Source organism: Sus scrofa, chromosome 8 (assembly GCF_000003025.6).
Source record: "Sus scrofa isolate TJ Tabasco breed Duroc chromosome 8, Sscrofa11.1, whole genome shotgun sequence".
NCBI lineage: Eukaryota > Metazoa > Chordata > Mammalia > Artiodactyla > Suidae > Sus > Sus scrofa.
The window spans coordinates 135,420,757-135,437,690 of record NC_010450.4 but is presented as its reverse complement, the minus strand read 5'-3'; the positions used below and the strand labels follow the sequence as shown (position 1 = coordinate 135,437,690).

Here is a 16,934-nt window from a genome sequence, read left to right as displayed (position 1 = left end):
ACACATACTATTTTCTTCCTTCCTTATTCTCACTTTTGTTTTAGTCTCACGTCTATAGTTAAATAAACTCAACGTTCTACCTGCCAGTTTCCTTACTCATCTCTAGGGGATGAAGTTCATCCTCTAATGGTTTCCTCAGACTAAAAATACGCCTCAAGTCTTACATGTTCAAACTGTATATAACTGAAGAACAATTTACGGTTAACAAAATGAAGGCACAGAAAGATCAAATAATTTGTACATGCTAGCAAGGGTCAGTGCCAAGATCTGAACTCACAAGTTCAGTTCCAGAGTTCAAGCTCTTATTTGTTACTACAAGTTACTACAAGGATCAAATTAAGATTGTGATGAAACTCTATTTAAAAAACAAACAAACAAAAAAGAAATAAGTTCAAGTATTCAATATTTCTTTTCTTCTTACAGCCGCACCTGTGACACACAGAATTTCACTGGCCAGGGGTCAAACTGGAGCTGCAGCTGCAGTCTACACCACAGCCACTGCAACACCAGATGTGAGCCGCATCTGCAACCTACGTCACAGCTTTCGGCAACGCCAGATCCTTAACCCACTGAGTAAGGCTGGGGATGGAACCCTCATTCTGACAGAGACAACCCTAGGTCCTTAACCTGCTGAGCCACAAAGGGAACTCCCAAGTATTCTATTTTAATCATAGAAAAGATGTTAACATATAGGAGAAATAAGTAATGGCAAAGAAACTACAATCCATGATGAAATGATAAGAAAAATGTACTTTAGAAACAGTGCTAGGTTAGGCAAAAGTGATCAGGAGGTTGAATCGTAGTTAGAAGCGGGACGTCTGGAGTCAACTCTCCATCTGAATACTGACTGTACTACCTCTGATGCCCTGGACACACTGTTTAACGTCTCTGAGCCCTGGTTCCTACATTTGTAAAATGGGGATAAGTGACTACTACCTCATGCCATGTTGTGAGGTTTTTAGTTTTGGGGGTTTTTTGCTTTTTGGGGCTGCACCCGTGGCATATGGAGATTCCCAGGCTAGGGGATGAACTGGAGCTACAGCCGCTACACCACAGTCATAGCAATGCCAATTCTGAGCCCCATCTGCAACCTACACCACAGCTCACGGCAACACTGGATCCTTAACCCACTGAGCGAGGCCAGGGATCAAACCCACAACCTCATGGTTCCTAGTTGGATTCATTTCAGCTGGGCCACAACGGGAAAACTCTGGGATGTTGTGAGGTTTAAATGAGGTAATATATTTTACAGAGAGCCAAACACACAGGTTAAAATGTTTTAATATGCTAATTACCTTAAAGATTAGTATTATGAGATTAATCAAGAAAATCACACATCTATTTTGCTAAGATCATTATAGGGGAAAAAAAGCTCAGTCTTCTAAGATGTGAAAAAGAGGCCTAATTTCTTTGTATTAAATGCCTCTTTTTCCTTTCAGTCAATTGTCTTGAATAAGAAGTTCAAGTCCCAGCTCCTAGAATCCTGCATTACTGATCCAGTCCACACTCATCTAAAAAATCTCTTAACTGTTTATATTTGTACCATACTTTAAGCATCTTATAATAAAGTGTCTTATTCCATCCTAACAAAACTTTATAACTTTTTTTTTTTGTCTTTTTAGGGCTGCACCCGAGGCATATGGCGATTCCCAGGCTAGGGGTCTAATCGGAGCTACAGCTGCCGGTCTACACCACAGCCACAGCAACTTGGGATCCGAGCCGTGTCTGTGACCCACACCACAGTTCAGGGCAACACCGGATCCTTAATCCACTGAGCAAGGCCAGGGATTGAACCTGCAACCTCATGGTTCCTAGGCGGATGCGTTTCCACTGCACCATGATGGGAACTCCAAAAACATTCTTTTAATAGATATTGTTTACCTATTTTCCACTGCTTGTTTTACCAACTTTTCTGCCATTGTGTCTCAACTCAACAAACAGTGTCTTTTTTTCCGTCAAGTGTTACAACTTTTATCCTTTTTGGACTCAAAACTGCTTACACACTCTGAGGGACACAAAAAGTTTTGTTGACTGATTTTAAATGTGTACATTTAGGGGAACAGAAATAGACTGATGAGCTAGAAAGACCAAATTCAAGTAAAACATTCAATTTTAAAAGTTTTACTGTTTAAAGCATCTTTTCTTCTTTAAAAAAATAGGGGAGGAGCACTTGCTGTGGTGCAATGGATCTGAGGTGTCTTGGGAGCGCTGGGACATGGGTTCGATTCTGCTGGGACATGGGTTCGATTCTGCCCGGCACAGTGGGTCAAGGATTCAGCATTGTAGTAGCTGCAGCTTAAGTCCTAACTTTGGTTTGGATCTGAGCCCTGGCCAGGGAGCTCCATATGCCTTGGGGCGGCCAAAAATGAAAAAAAAAGGAGAAAGTATTGCTGGGGGCAAGAGGTTTTATAAAATGCCTTTAGAATAATTTCTAAAAGTGAAAGCAAAATAGCTACATATACATATTTTAAAAAATCCAGTAGAATAGAATTACAGTATCTCTATGAGCAAAGGTACAACCAGGGCTACCTAACTCATAAACACATAGTTAATCTGTAACATTTACTGAAAGAAAAAGAGACAAGTTCACAAGAACATAAAATGGTTAGGTGGGAATTCAAAGCATTTATAAAATCTATTTCTTGGCCTTAGTACTCAGTGTTCCACCAGAAGCAGTTCCACTTCCTAACCTGTACTAAAGATAAGGCTTCAATACCACTGTCAAAAAAAAAAAAAAAAAAAAAAAAATCACTATACAATAATGGCATAGAACTACATTAGATGGCCTGAACTAATTAAATAAGAATACCACAATTTGGAGTTCCCGTCGTGGCACAGTGGTTAACGAATCCGACTAGGAACCATGAGGTTGTAGGTTCGGTCCCCGCCCTTGCTCAGTGGGTTAAAGGATCTGGCGTTGCCCTGAGCTGTGGTGTAGGTTGCAGACGCGGCTCGGATCCCACGTTGCTGTCGCTGTGGTGTAGGCCAGCAGCTACAGCTCCGATTCGACCCCTAGCCTGGGAACCTCCGTATGCCGCAGGAGCGGCCCAAGAAATGGCAAAAAGACAAAAAAAAAAAAAAAAAAGAATACCACAATTTATCTGTTATAATTAAAACGATCAGGAATACTATGGAATCACAGCTTCCTCTGGATGCATGTGTATTTCCTCCTTTCAGAAATGATCATTTAGTTTGAAGTAATTTTCTCGAAAATATGAAGTCAAATTAAACTATGCGTATTTTCCAAGTGACACTTGCGTTAAAAACTGTGTAACTTTTTTCAATATTATATATGATAAGAATTCACACCAGGTAGATGTGTTTCCTTCAAGATTGTTTTACACAGAACAGAATCATCCTGAAAATACTGAAAGAAGATGACAAGGACAATGGCTTGTTCGCACATGCTGCCCTCAAGATGGTATCTACAGCGCGGCAATTAGAAGCATGCAGACTAGGGCTGACATTCGCAGTCTGGATCCAGCTCCACCACAGCCCACCTCTGACTTCAGGCATGTACTGTCTAGGTGTCTCTTGGCTACCCACTTGGCCAAATAACTTATTAGTATCTACACCACAGGGTGGTTGTGAGAGTTCACGGAGCACTTACAACAGTGCCTGGCACACAGTAAATAAATGCTGGTAAATGGCAGCTAATACAAAAGTCACAATTTAAAATGTTTACCCGAAGGAATCTTCATAAGAATACATCTATTAAAGAAGTTTTATGTTGCAGACTACAGCTTTGATTTATTCATCCAAGTCTCTCTCCAGAGCAATTGTGTGCAGCTACGTGGAAACTTTTTTCTTTCTCCACTTCCTAAATGCTAAGTTGTAAAGCAACACTAAAACTCAACAGTACCACTCTCTAAAAAACACCAACCTTACAATATTACATATAAAGCTGACCTGAAGTTCAGAAAGTAAAAAATGAAAGAGGTAACAGAATTGAGAACTTTGATCCTCCCAAACCAGGGACACAATCCCTAGCTGCATCTGTCTTTAGTAAAAATTCCATCTTGGGTGGGCAAAATATCTCATTACAGGTGAGCACATTTGCTCCAGAGGATTTATTTAATATTATTGATGCTCTAGGTTCATCTCAACCAAAACCAAATCAAAGGAGCAACTATTGCAATGGTCACTGAACTAAAAGGTGTCATACTTACCTGCAGTCCAATAAACAAAATTTTCAGAGCTGAAATTAATGTACTTATGAATGACAACATTTCTAAAAACAAGGTAGAAGTCAACTTAATATCACCTTAGAAGAGTCTTTGAGATTTGTAAACCTCATGAAATTACACAGAAAATCCTGTATGTGTGTGTATGTGCATTTTTCTACAAATATGATCCCATGCTTTCATCAGACCCTCAAATGGAGTGGAATCCCAATTAAGAATGACTGCTCTTTACAGTTTACAAATTTCTTTCTGTTCTGATGTTATCAGTTTCAGAAAAGACCTCGCTTACATAAAATTAAGCAGTATAATTTTAAATTCATTCCAAATCTCCCAATTCCTAAATAAACTCAGATGTGTATAACATAAATTCACAATTACAAAATCACTTCAAGTTATCCAAAAGTTCTTATTGTCTATAAAGCTTTCCCAGAGCTGTAATTAAGGAGCAGTAGAAACCAGGCACACAGAAGAACCCCTAAAAAAAACTAAGTACACTTGAGCCAAACTCTAGAACAATCCGAATGTACAGAGAACAGGAGATAGTGTGAGACAAGGGCGAGGCTCTCATTATTGATTAACGAGAGTAATAGTTACCTACAGATCAATCAAATGTCAGTTTTCCGTGGTTAGAAAAGACAGGAAGGATTTGTCACAGACTCCATCACTGCAAGTTCAGAAAGACCTAGCTATAACCAGTTCCTTGAGCTCACAGAACGTTCTAATGCCCGCAAACCCAGGCAATGTTTTGTTTTTACACCTGCCTCGTAATTTAACCTCTTACAGTGCAAACTTATTAGCAAAAACATACTTAACGAAACTTGCTTCGAGGGATAGGCTGCGCCTGGTGACCACCGCCGTTAAAAGAATCCAATTCTGGCTAAATGACAGCAGACTACGAACCTTTAAATCAGGCAACAGTACAAATACTAACAAAAAATCCCAACCAAACTAAAGCGATCCCGAGGATTGTTTCCGTCCCTCGCCCTTGGGGACCGCACCTCTTTGTGCGCAATGCTCTGAAGGTCTCCTAAGCCCAGGCGCCAGCTACGGCCCCGGCAGGACACCAGGTCGCAAGCCTCAGAGGCGCTCCTGCTCCGCGGAGGAAACGTCGGCGGATGCGGACCGGCGCGATCCCCGAAGCAGCGGTGACGCCAGGCGTTGTCCCGCCGGGCCCGAAACGAAGCCCGGGCGCGCCGCCACCAGAGACCGGGCCGCAGGCTGGCGGGGACCAGCGGAGACCCAGGCCGGGATCCCAGCTTCGGCCCGGGCTCTCCCCGAAGGCCCGCAAAGAGGACAGGAGGGGAAAGGAGGACAGACCTGGCGGGGACCCCCGGCGACGGGCTCCTGCGTTACCGCGGCGCCGCTCCGTCTCTCCCAGCATTCGCCGCCGCCCCTCCTCCCGGCCAGGGCCACCTCCACGTTCCGCTCCAACGTGGCAGCCGCAGCCCCGCCCAGCCGGCTGGCCAGCGCTTCCGGGAGCGACGCCTCGCCCCGCCCACCGCGGCGCGCAGCCAGCCCGGGCACTTCCGGGAGCGGCGCCTCGCCCCGCCCACCGCGGCGCGCAGCCAGCCCGGGCACTTCCGGGAGCGGCGCCTCGCCCCGCCCACCGCGGCGCGGGGCCCGCCGGGTTACTTCCGGGAGCGGCGGCTGGTCGGCAGAGGCCTGTCCGCTCTCCCCGGACGTGCGTTTCCTCCTGAGGCTCAAGGACCCAGCTCTGCGGGGCGCCCTGCGGTGGCCAGCCCATACGAAGAAGGAAAGGCCTGTTGGGAGGAGCGGTCTGGCGGAAGGACGGCGGCGGCCTGCAGGAACGCCACGTAGCACTGGAGCTGGGACGTCAGCAGCCCCGGCGACGCTGCCCCCGCGACCAACCACCGAAAACCGGGCTGCTAGGGCCTCCTTGCAGGAACTGTGATTGAACGAACCAGCTGCTTACTTCTACGACGTTGCTTATTGAGAATTTCTTTAAAACCGGAGGCTCTGGTCATACCCAAAGGCTACGGTGGACATCCTTGGTTTTCTTTTTACAGCCAAACCTCCGGGATGTGGCAGTTCCCGGGGCTAGGAGTCTAGTCGGACCTGCAACTCCCGGCCTACGCCGCCACAGCAACGCTGGATCCTTAACCCGCCTAGCGGGGCCGGGGATCTAACCCGAATCCTCTCGGACACTGTCGGGTTAACCCGTTGAGCCACCAGGGGAACTCCCTGTTGTGGACATTCTTGATCTGTTATTCCTAGTGGGGCAAATAAGGTATTCCAGGTTAGTATGCTGGGGTACTATTCGAGATCTTTTAGTATTTGCCTTCAGTCTCTGTATGTAATTTTACTAGTTTCACCAGAGCCTGGCATCTAAGGAGTGCGTTGCCTGGACGTTGTTTCTAGTTGAGGGAGTAATTGTTTCACAGTGAATAAAGCCAGAGGGTTATCACTTGTTAAAAGTACCTGAACGGGGACAGTTCTCTTCCCATTACACCAGTCAATTGTCTTTTTTTCTAAACGCCTTCACTGGAAGTAATGTTTCTTTCTTGCACACGTAAACGGCAAACACTCCTAAAGGAGCAGGCACATTTTTGTACACACTACACCCTTTTAGCGTCTTACACTTCCAGTTCCACTTAAAAAGCAAATTTAGTTCTGTAAGGCTGAAGTAGACTTCAAGAGGCTTAGGATACAGTAGCTAATTGCTAAAAAGCCTTCCATTTTTACCTCTCGCTGCAAGGACCTAAAGATCCGATAAAAATCTCCGACTTAAAAGTGGGACCATCATCTGAATCAGACGAGAACACTGAACTTCTACTTCCCCATCCCCTCCCCCCCAACTACCTGAAAGTGTGCAATGGTATGGAAAAAGGGTTTACACAAACAACTTTCCCAAAACTCGATGATGCAAGCAGAGGTTATTTTGGTATCATTTAATACAATCTTACACTTCAACTACATGTTCCTATTGCAGAAATTCAACTACAAACCTCCACACCCCACCCCCTTTTGTAGGCCCTGCCAGCTAAGAATGGCAAAAAAAAGTTTCAAGGGAAAATTATGTGAAATTCAAATTTTTGTGTCCACAAAGTTTTATTGGAACAGCCATGCTTAATGGTTTGTTATTGTCCATGGCTGTTTTGTGCCACAAGAGCAAAGCTGAATAGTTGCTACACAGACCACATGGCCTGTAAAGGGTAAAATATTTTTACTATATGGCTCTTAAAGGTAAATGTTGCCAACCCTTATTCTATTAGACAGGATTTTGTCTACAAATGGATTCATGCTCAATGTCCAAATAACACAATCAGTATTTTAAGGAGTTCCCATTGTGGCTCAGTGGTAACAAACCCAACTAGGATCCATGAGGACACAGGTTCAGTCCCTGGCCTTACCCAGTGGGTTAAGAATCCATCATTGCCGGAGTTCCCGTCGTGGCGCAGTGGTTAACGAATCCGACTAGGAACCATGAGGTTTCGGGTTCAATCCCTGGCCTTGCTCAGTGGGTTAAGGATCCAGAGTTGTCATGAGCTGTGGTGTAGGTTGCAGACGAGGCTCGGACCCCTAGCCTGGGAATCCCATGTGCCGCGGGAGCGACCAAGAAGTGGCAAAAAAAAAAAAAAAAAAAAAAAGACAAAAAAAAAAGAATCAGCATTGCTGCGGTGTAGGCCAGCAGCTGCAGCGGCCATTCGACCCCTAGCCTGGGAACCTCCATATGCTACAGGTGCTGCCCTAAAAATACAAAAAAAAAAAACCCCTATGACTGTTCTGTGACCTTAAAATTTGCCAAAACATTAAAAACCCCTCTTGATGTTGGTTATAAATGTAATAAAGTCATTTAAAACACTAGAAACATTGAAACTGTTTTCTTTATAAAAAATATAGTTTGAAAAGTGCTGACTTCTACTCATCTTACAACTTACTGAGCATCTTGTCTATGCCTTCGTAAATTGCCATCCTCCTTTCTAAGTCTGAATCACCTTCCAAAATTTGTCCTCTGTGCTGTCAATGTCACGATGGATCTCTGCAGAGCTCCTTCAGCCTAAGTCTGTCAACACCATCACTTCCTGAGATGCACTCATGCTTTACAACCGCTTTCTTCACTTGGAACTTCACCTTAAGTTCTGCTTCCCGCATGTCTAGAACTGTTCCTTGAATGGCAGGCAGCAGTGTTCCCATGGTCATCATTACCTTCCTTAACTCCATTTACATTCCATCCGAATCTCGCAGTTTTTTGCAGTCGTCTCTCACTACTGTGCAAAATGAGGAATGCCTGTAATTCTTGGAATCTGGGTGCAAATTTCACAGTAGCATTCTTATTTGAGCTTGTAGCTTCACCAGATAGCTTAACATTAATCAATTCATGTTAACTTCTAAAATGATGAAACCAGCCTTTACTGGTACTAAAAAGATGTCCTTGTAATTAGCATTTTCCTTACATGTAGCAACTAACTTCAGTGCCTAACTGAATGGGATTTGTTTTTGATTACAGTCCTTAATCCAAAGTAGAAATAAAGGCTCCATTTCAACCATAAGCAGCTTTCCGCTCCTAGTGCAATTTAAACTACAAGATGTTGAAACCCCCCCTTTTTTTTTTGGCCACCCCGAGGCATATGGAGCTCCCAGGCCAGGGATCAGATCCAAGCCGTAGCTGCAACCAAAGTTGCAGCTGTGGCAACACTGGATCCTCAACCCACCGTGCCAGGAACCAAACCTGCGTCCCAGCACTCCCCAAGAGGCTGCTGATCCTTTTGCACCATAGCAGGAACTCATCAGACTTTTAAATACGGTTTGTACTGTAGTGTCATGTAGGCCCAGGTCTTGTCCTATTTTTTGCTTTGTTGTGACCATTTTCAAATCTTCTAACCACATCTAATTTCATTTCCAGTGTTAGCACTTTTCATTTCTTTGCTGTCATATCTGTTGACCAATTCCCTCTTCTGATGATCCATTTTTGTAAAATGTTGCATGGGAGACAAGGAAGAACACAGCTTTACCATCTGCAGCTAATGGATGTTTTCAATCACCAAGAATCTGAAAGAAGTGATGTAACTGTTTTTTATTACAGTCCTCAATCCAAAGTAGATTCATGAGGCACATCTTTTATTTGCATAATGATTCTGGAATAAAGAGCTAGCAGCAACGTTTACGGAATAATTCAGTTAGTACTGTGACTAAAAGTTCAGTCTCGTTGGGGGACAGGTATTGTCTACAGTGTGAAAACTGATATTCAGGCATATGTTGAAATGGTGCAAAGGACGGACTACCTATATCAAAAAAGAAAAACCAGCATTAGTTCGCAAAATAGTCCACTTTTATTCCAATTCAGTTAACTACTAGCCAAGCCAAACCCGTCAAAAACTGAAGCTTTCTTCAAAAGAATGTTAACTCCAAGACTCTAAATCACTCATTGGAGCTAGAAGAATGTGTAGATAATGTAACAGAGAATTCTTCAAATTAGGATCTGCACAGTCCAAAGGCATCCTTTTGAGAATTAGCCCCCTCTCGTCATTTCAATAATCCTGAAGTCTGCAAAAGAGTGAAAGTTCTGGACAACCACATTTTTGTATGTATGTGAAACTGTAATCATGACAAGGCACCAGACTGTGTGTAAAATACACTGGACAGCAAGATAACACTATGTTTACTGCTGTAAAACAGTGACATCCATCCCATTAATGTTTAAATTTCATTTTCAGGAGTCATGGCGCAGTGGTGAACGAATCCAACTAGGAACCATGAGGTTGCGGGTTTGACCCCTGGCCTCACTCAGTGGGTTAAGATCCGGCATTGCCCTAAGCTGTGGTGTAGGTCGCAGACACGGCTTGGATCCTGCGTTGCTGTGGCTGTGGTGTAGGCCGGCGGCTACAGCTCTGATTTCACCCCTAGCCTGGGAACCTCCATATGCCTTGGGTGCAGCCCTAGAAAAGACAAAAAGAAAAAAGAAAAACTTTGTTTTCAAGTGCATTTATTTTGTAAGCGTTTTCATTAAGGGTCACAAACACAGTTTATATCAACCTACGTTTACAGAAATTTTAAGAAACAAAATTAATTTAAATAGACATTGAATATTTAAAAGAACCCCCCCCCACACTCCTCAAATTTGAGAAACACCCCAAGATAACATGCTTAATTAAGGACAGATTAATCTGGGATTAGATTCAAGATTCTCAGCTTCTGACCTGTCTACTGTTCCTGAACAAAGCTGAAGTCATAGGATGGTCGTCCACTGGCACACTAATATCCAATAATTCATCAAATTGAAACCGAGAACACAAGGTTGCTAAGAATTTCAGGACTTGAAAGAACTCTATCACTATTTTTAAGAAAAAATGACTATCAAGGTTCAAAGTCCAGCTTCCCATCCACCCAAATGCCTATCCTGAACCAAATCTATTGATTTGGAAAATTATCTTTGAAATCCTATTTGTTGTCTTTGAAAGGTGAAAAAATAAGGAGAAATTTTAATTGAATACAATATCCACATTGCTCAAATGTCTTTTTGCTCAAATTTGATTTTTTTGGCTTTTGTCAAAACGAAAACATTTATAAACCTCTTACCTTATTATATAAATCTTTGAATTCTTGATAAATCTGATAAATGGTGTTCTTGGAGAACAACACCCTTCGATTTGTTTCTAAAATGGAAAACAGTCACAGGCAAATCAACATACAAAACCCACATCATATCCCTAAGCCTCACGATTTTCTTTTCGTGATGTCCTCATCCACATACATTAATCACAACAAATCATGATGTGAACAGCAGTGGAACAGTTTAATCATTGGACATTTATGCTTTTATTTTCAATTTAAGTTCTAGTCCTAAAGTTTTTATTGCTTTGCTTCCTTTAAAAAATACATAACAAAGGCACATGTCTCTAGTTTTCAATTCTCTCATATAGAACAGATAAGCTCTCCAATTTTACTGCAATTAGAGAAAACTCATAACAAAGATAATTTTAAGCATATCATTTATCTACTTTACCTTCTGCTAACTTGGCAGTGTCGTCTTTTCAACATCAAGCCTGACATGGGACGGGCAACCACGCCTTAATACATTTCAAAGCTGGTTATGCTTTATATGCTGTTTCTGTTGTTAGACAAGGTTTCCAATGATCAGAAGCACTAAAAATTTAAAAGAAAAGAGGGTGAGTCATCTCTGGTAATAAAGAACTTTTAAGCAGTGGTAATGGGCAAAGACACAAAAGATAACAAATCTCAGGCATTAATGAGAATTCTGCCAATTCAGACCACACTGACTGCTTGACAAGGTCTGTATTTTGCTCATTAAGAGGGACAGAAGCCTGGGGGGGGGGGAACAGCAAAAAGAAAAGGAGGTATACTCACCACACTGGATAAAATTCAAGCTTTGGGGGGAAAGGCAACCTCCTCTAACTCTGCTGCTGTGTATTTGCATCTTTACTCCATGTTACGTCAAATACCTGTGTAACTGCCAATAACGAATTAGACTACATTCCTTGAAAAATTCTCAACAGAAATTTCAACTTTTCTAAGTCAACCTGCACCCCGAGCAAAATAACAGGGAAGGGACAGAAAATTTCTATCTATAGTCTCGTTCCAACTAACCTCTTCGCAGCCTTCACCTAGGAAAGGGGAAATGGGTCCAAGAAAAATCTCATTTAATCAAGGTAGAGTGTCCTGACTATAAAATGAACTTTCTCATAGACTCCTTAGAAACTCTCCAGAAAGAGCGTAGCACTGCTTAAGTACTTTACATACACAAAGCAAGAAACCATGCATCTTAGAAAAGAGAGCACTTCTTTGAATCCGTGTGCTCTCATACTTCTAATGCTCCCATTTGAGGGCCCGATGTTACATCTCTTGACTTCCTAAACTGAAACAGTTAAAGTTTAACTAAAGCATGGCCGTCAACCTCCGAGATGTCCCCAACGACCCCTCGCCTCTTGGTAGTCACACCTGTGCACAGTGCCCACCTGCACTATAGCAGGACCAACAGAAGAGGGCAGAAGTGATGTTCCATCACTTCTAATAAGACTATCGGAAAAACAAGCATCCATCGCAGCCTTTCTCTCCGGGACCACTCCCTCGGGGGAGAGCCAGCTGTCCTGCGAGGACACTCAGGCCCACGGAGAGGGTCACACAGCGAAGAAGAATTGAGGTCTTCGGCCAACAGCCGTGTGGGAACGGAGGCTCGCCAACTGAGACAGTTGGGAAGCTGAGGTCCTTCCCCTTCCTCCTCGCCCTCCTACCCAATAAGTGTTTGCTGTCCTAAACTGCATGCTGTCCTAAACTGCAAAGTTTTGGGTACTTTGTTACACAGCAATAATTAACTAACCCAGAAAGTCACAGTCCATATCCAAAAAATGTACAACTTACGAATTAGCTGAAAAGGTCTAAAATTCTTGGGAAAAGATCAGATTCAGGGCTGTCTTTATATTTAGTCACCCAAAATTTCAAGACCCCAAGGCTTTCCAAAACAAACAAACAAAAAACAAAACAAAAACCCAGAGAACTGAAAGGATGAAAAATGCAGCAAGAATATAAGTCAGTTACTAGAAATACATTTTATCATATCAGGATGACAAATGTTCCCATAAAACTTGCTAAAAAGCTGACAAAGGAGTTCCCATTGTGGCTCAGCAGAAACAAATCTGACTAGCATCCATGAGGATGAAGGTTCGATCCCTGGCCTCGCTTAGTGGGTTAAGGATCTGGCGTTGCTGGGAGCTGTGCTGTAGGTTGCAGACACGGCTCAGATCTCACATTGCTGTGGCTGTGATGTAGACTGGCAGCTGTACATCCGATTTGACCCCTAACCTGGGAACTTCCTCATGTCCATATGGCGCAGGTGCGGCCCTCAAAAGACCAAAAAAAAAACCAATGAAAAGCTGAGAAAAAGGTAGGTGTTCAATAAGGATGAGACCAGTCCTAGAAGGTAAAAAAATCTATTTGTTTTCAGAGTTGTTGAGAGAAATAAGCAGTATTTAAAACAAAAACAGAGAACTATGTGTGTGTGAAAGAGACAAATTAATGAGATTCTATACCATAAAATAGGACATGAGATTTCACTCAAGCCTTTATAAATCCATTTTTCAACTTGAACAACCCTCCCCTCTTCCAACTCACTGTTTTTATTCCAGGAATACTTAATACATTAAAAAATGATATACCACCTCACCTGCATATTTCTAGTAATTATTTTCCAAGACCCAGGAATCTTTTTTCAACATCTCCAAGAATATAATTCCTAAAAAGAGAGATTTTAAATTATTTTCTGCACTGGTCAATGCCTTTTACAATGAACATCTTCAATCCAGGTTACATATCCTCATTTACATATTCAATAATCACAACAGTTCATTATGTGAACAGCAGTGAGAAAATTTAATCATTGGATATGAAGTTATTAGAGGAAGCAAAGATGTAATCAAACGATTGAGAACTTCGATGTCACCATAAGACAATTTAAAATATAGCAGCAAAAAGCATGTACAACTTATAAGGAAATGTAAAAACACATAAACACAACTCAAAAACAATGATTCCCTTTAGAAGGGATTGCATACTTCCCCATCCAGAAGTACACTTAACACCCCGAGCAGCGACCCCTTGTGGCTTCTGTAAAGTGAGTTGCTTATTTTCATCTAGCGGGTCTACATTTAAGTAAATCTGTCCTGCAGCAGAGCAGTTTTCTGTACCTCATCTGTAATTAATAATTAGAAGAATACTGTCAGAATAAAGCGAGAGCCACAGAATCAGGAATCAATTCAGAATAAAAGGAAAAAAGTCCTCTTTGTACTCTGATGCTGAATTGGCAGCAGCAAGATAGGTTCAGCCTTTTCTTTTTTTTTAAATGGCCGCACCTGCAACATCCGGAAGTTCTCAGGCTGGGGATCTAATCGGTGCTGCAGCCGAGGCCACTACAACCCAGGATCCTAGCAGCATCTGCAACCTTCACCGCAGCTTACAGCCACGCCAGATCCTTAACCCACTGAGTGAGGCCAGGGATTGAACCAGCATCCTCAGAGACAACATAACTGGCTGAGAACTACCAAGGGAACGCCTCAGCTCTATCTTAAAACGAAAAGCGACGGCCTGCACCAGGAGCTCCCTCCTGAGCAACACCCACCTCCTCCTGCTCCCCAGGTTCACAGCAGGTTACATTACCTCTGAGTCCGTCTAACAGCAGCCCATTCACCCAAAGCTCTCCTTCCATCTGTAACGTCCAGCAGCCCCCAACCTTGCTCTTTTAATACATCTTACTGTTAAATGGAGACTTTAAGTCTCCTTTTAAAGTTACCTTTTTAATGGGTTGGGAGGGCATAAGAGTACCTCCCAGGTACAGGTTATCCAAGCCCAGGAGTTTTGAGTAGTCAACCCTGAGCCTATTCCTCCCGTTAAGTCCTGCTTCTTTCAAATGCACAATTTTCCTGAGCATGAGAGTTTTTTTTCACGAACACAAGTGAGATCATAGCAGAAACACAGGTATGTCTATTTGTGTGCCAGGGACTGGAAAGACAAATTCGTCTTACACAGCCTCTTCACTCAAAGATTATCCTCTAGCAAGCTCCTCACAAACTCTGAATCCTTAAAAATGGAAAACCACCACGACGATACCACTTCACATCCAAGAACATGTGGAGAAACTGCAACCCTCACCCATCGCTAGCGGGAATGTAAAATGGTACAGCCACTTTGGAGAAAAATTTGGCATTTCCGCAATAGGTTAAACAGAAGAGTTAACCTGTGACCCAGCAATTCCACCCCTAGGTATACACTCGAGGAATGAAGGCATATGCCCACACACAAGCCTATGCACTAATGTTCACAGCAGTATTGTTCATAACAGCCCCCCCCAAAGAAACTCAAATGTCCATCAACTGATGAATGGATAAATAAAATGTGCTGCATCAACAAAATAGAATCTTTTTTGGCAATGAAAAGAAATTAAGTACTGATACTACAAAAATAAATCTTAAAAATATTCCAACGAGAGAAGCCAGGCATGAAAAACCACACATTAATTTGATTCCATTTACATGAGGTATCCCAAATAAGCAACTCCACACAAAGATCAGCGATTTCCCGGGGCTGTGGGAGGGCGAATACAAGGAGTGACAGCTAATGCGTTCTAAAATTGATTATGCTGGTGTCTGCACAGCTCGTGAATATACTAAACACCATCGAACTGTGCACTTGGTTAACTGTATGGAGTATGTGTTACAGCTTTACCTACACCCCTCCCCCAAAGAAGGCAACCAATTTTTAACTGAAAACTTATTTATATTTCCATTTAGCCTCATTCAGGCCTTATTTCGTTGAGTGATAGAGAAGTTTCTAGAGTTCCCTTTGTGGCTCAGTGGGTTAAGAACCCAAAGAGTATCCAAGAGGATGAGGGTTGGTCCCTGGCCTGGCTCAGTAGGTTAAGGATATGGTACTGCTGCAAGCTGCAGTGTACAATGCAGATGTGACTCAGATCTAGGTTGCTGTGGCTGGGGGGTAGGCCAGCAGCTACAACTCTCATTCAACCCCTGGCCTAACTTCCATATGCTGCAGGTTTGGCCCTAAATAAAAGTTTCTAACAGTCTAAACAACTGACGGTGTTTTAAATCCAGGTCCTACCCTTAGCACAGCCCGCAGCTAAGTAAACCCCATGGACCAATTTCCCCCAAATTCATGGACTATCTTAGGCTTTGTAACTTTTAACGAAAATACATGAGCAAAAATTACGTTAACTGCGTTCAAGTAAGATATAAGCGTATGATAAAGGAAAGCAATTGTAAGTAATACCTTGAGATGAATCTTTCTGGCTAGACTCTGGATAAAGCAAACAAAAAAGGGAAAAAGAACAATCTTGCTTGGAAGTGCTAGACTCATTCTTGCCAGCTAGAGACAGAAATGAACAAATTACAAACATTTCTGTTCTCTATGATGGGCCTGCAACGTTAGGCAGGAACGATACCACTTAATATGCTAAGGACCTCTTTAAAGATGCAAAAGAGAAACTAGGCCCTACTTGGCCCCACTTTTCTTCTATGAGACCTGAAACCTCATACCGTATACACGAAGAGCTTAACAAAGACGTCCTTCTATGCATGATCGTCTCACTCCTGAAAGCCATCCACATCCCAACCAAAACCATTTCATTGCCCCTGTCGGTAAGGCTACTGACGGGTCCCCACTAGACAGTGCGTTTCCCCGAGAGCCCCCTTCTTACCTCCTTAATTCCCCCACTGGGGCACAAGCTTTTGCAGAAAAGGGTTCGTTGAATTAAAAGTCGACTTATCTTCATGTGAGATTCTCATCCAAGCTCCTCCGAGGACACACACCTACGGTCAACCACACCATTGTCTCCGCATCAAGGAACTACAAAATAAAATGCAAAGAAATGCCATGCCTCTCAGCAAATAATTCACTTGGGGTCCAATTTTGTCTTCTACATTGCTAGGGCGCCGCGTTTATCCCCCTCCATCACACCCTCCAGCCACTTTCAGAGCTCGCACCCGGAGACACACTGGTACGCCTATGGATTCGCTTCAACTTTGGTGCTGCCTCTCCCCTTCGCATGCTCCCTCTGGGCCTCACAAGAAGCGCGATGGCAATGGATTTAGTCAGCGCGGATGAAAAGGAACCCATGGCGGTTGCTTCCACTAACCACCCTCGACCAGCGAGGGAGGGGCGGCCCAATGGCGTCGTAATCGTTCTGGTCTTTCTGATTGGCTGCTGGGGCAAAACGTGGCCTGTGATTGGCCACGGCGGCAGGCGCAGCGCCCCCCGAAAAGAAGGGTG

The 16,934-nt window shown here is 43.2% G+C and overlaps 1 protein-coding gene and 1 long non-coding RNA gene across 63 annotated transcripts in view; both read right to left on the bottom strand.

The window, feature by feature from the left end:
- The window catches only part of SEC31A (SEC31 homolog A, COPII coat complex component), a 63,160-nt gene extending 57,434 nt beyond the window's left edge, over positions 1-5,726 (bottom strand). For 15 of the 50 annotated variants that reach the window (XM_021101810.1, XM_021101813.1, XM_021101825.1 and 12 more), the window contains exon 1: positions 5,502-5,644. The gene's annotated coding sequence lies outside the window, so the exon portion shown is untranslated. Of the gene's footprint in view, positions 1-5,182 lie in introns of all 50 variants that reach the window. The other 35 variants (XM_021101809.1, XM_021101812.1, XM_021101814.1 and 32 more) reach the window with 11 other exon arrangements.
- On the bottom strand, positions 8,640-16,852 carry LOC100737511. Of its 13 annotated transcripts, none has more exons than XR_002346903.1 (7): positions 16,649-16,847; positions 13,712-16,511; positions 13,324-13,392; positions 11,511-11,605; positions 11,149-11,288; positions 10,722-10,798; positions 8,640-9,427 (listed from the first exon to the last, which is right to left on the bottom strand). It is a non-coding gene; the product is annotated as an uncharacterized LOC100737511 (long non-coding RNA). The 13 variants fall into 13 exon arrangements; XR_002346901.1 differs by having other exon boundaries at positions 11,511-13,392; positions 13,712-13,848; positions 16,363-16,511; positions 16,649-16,841; XR_001304100.2 differs by having other exon boundaries at positions 13,324-13,848; positions 16,363-16,511; positions 16,649-16,833.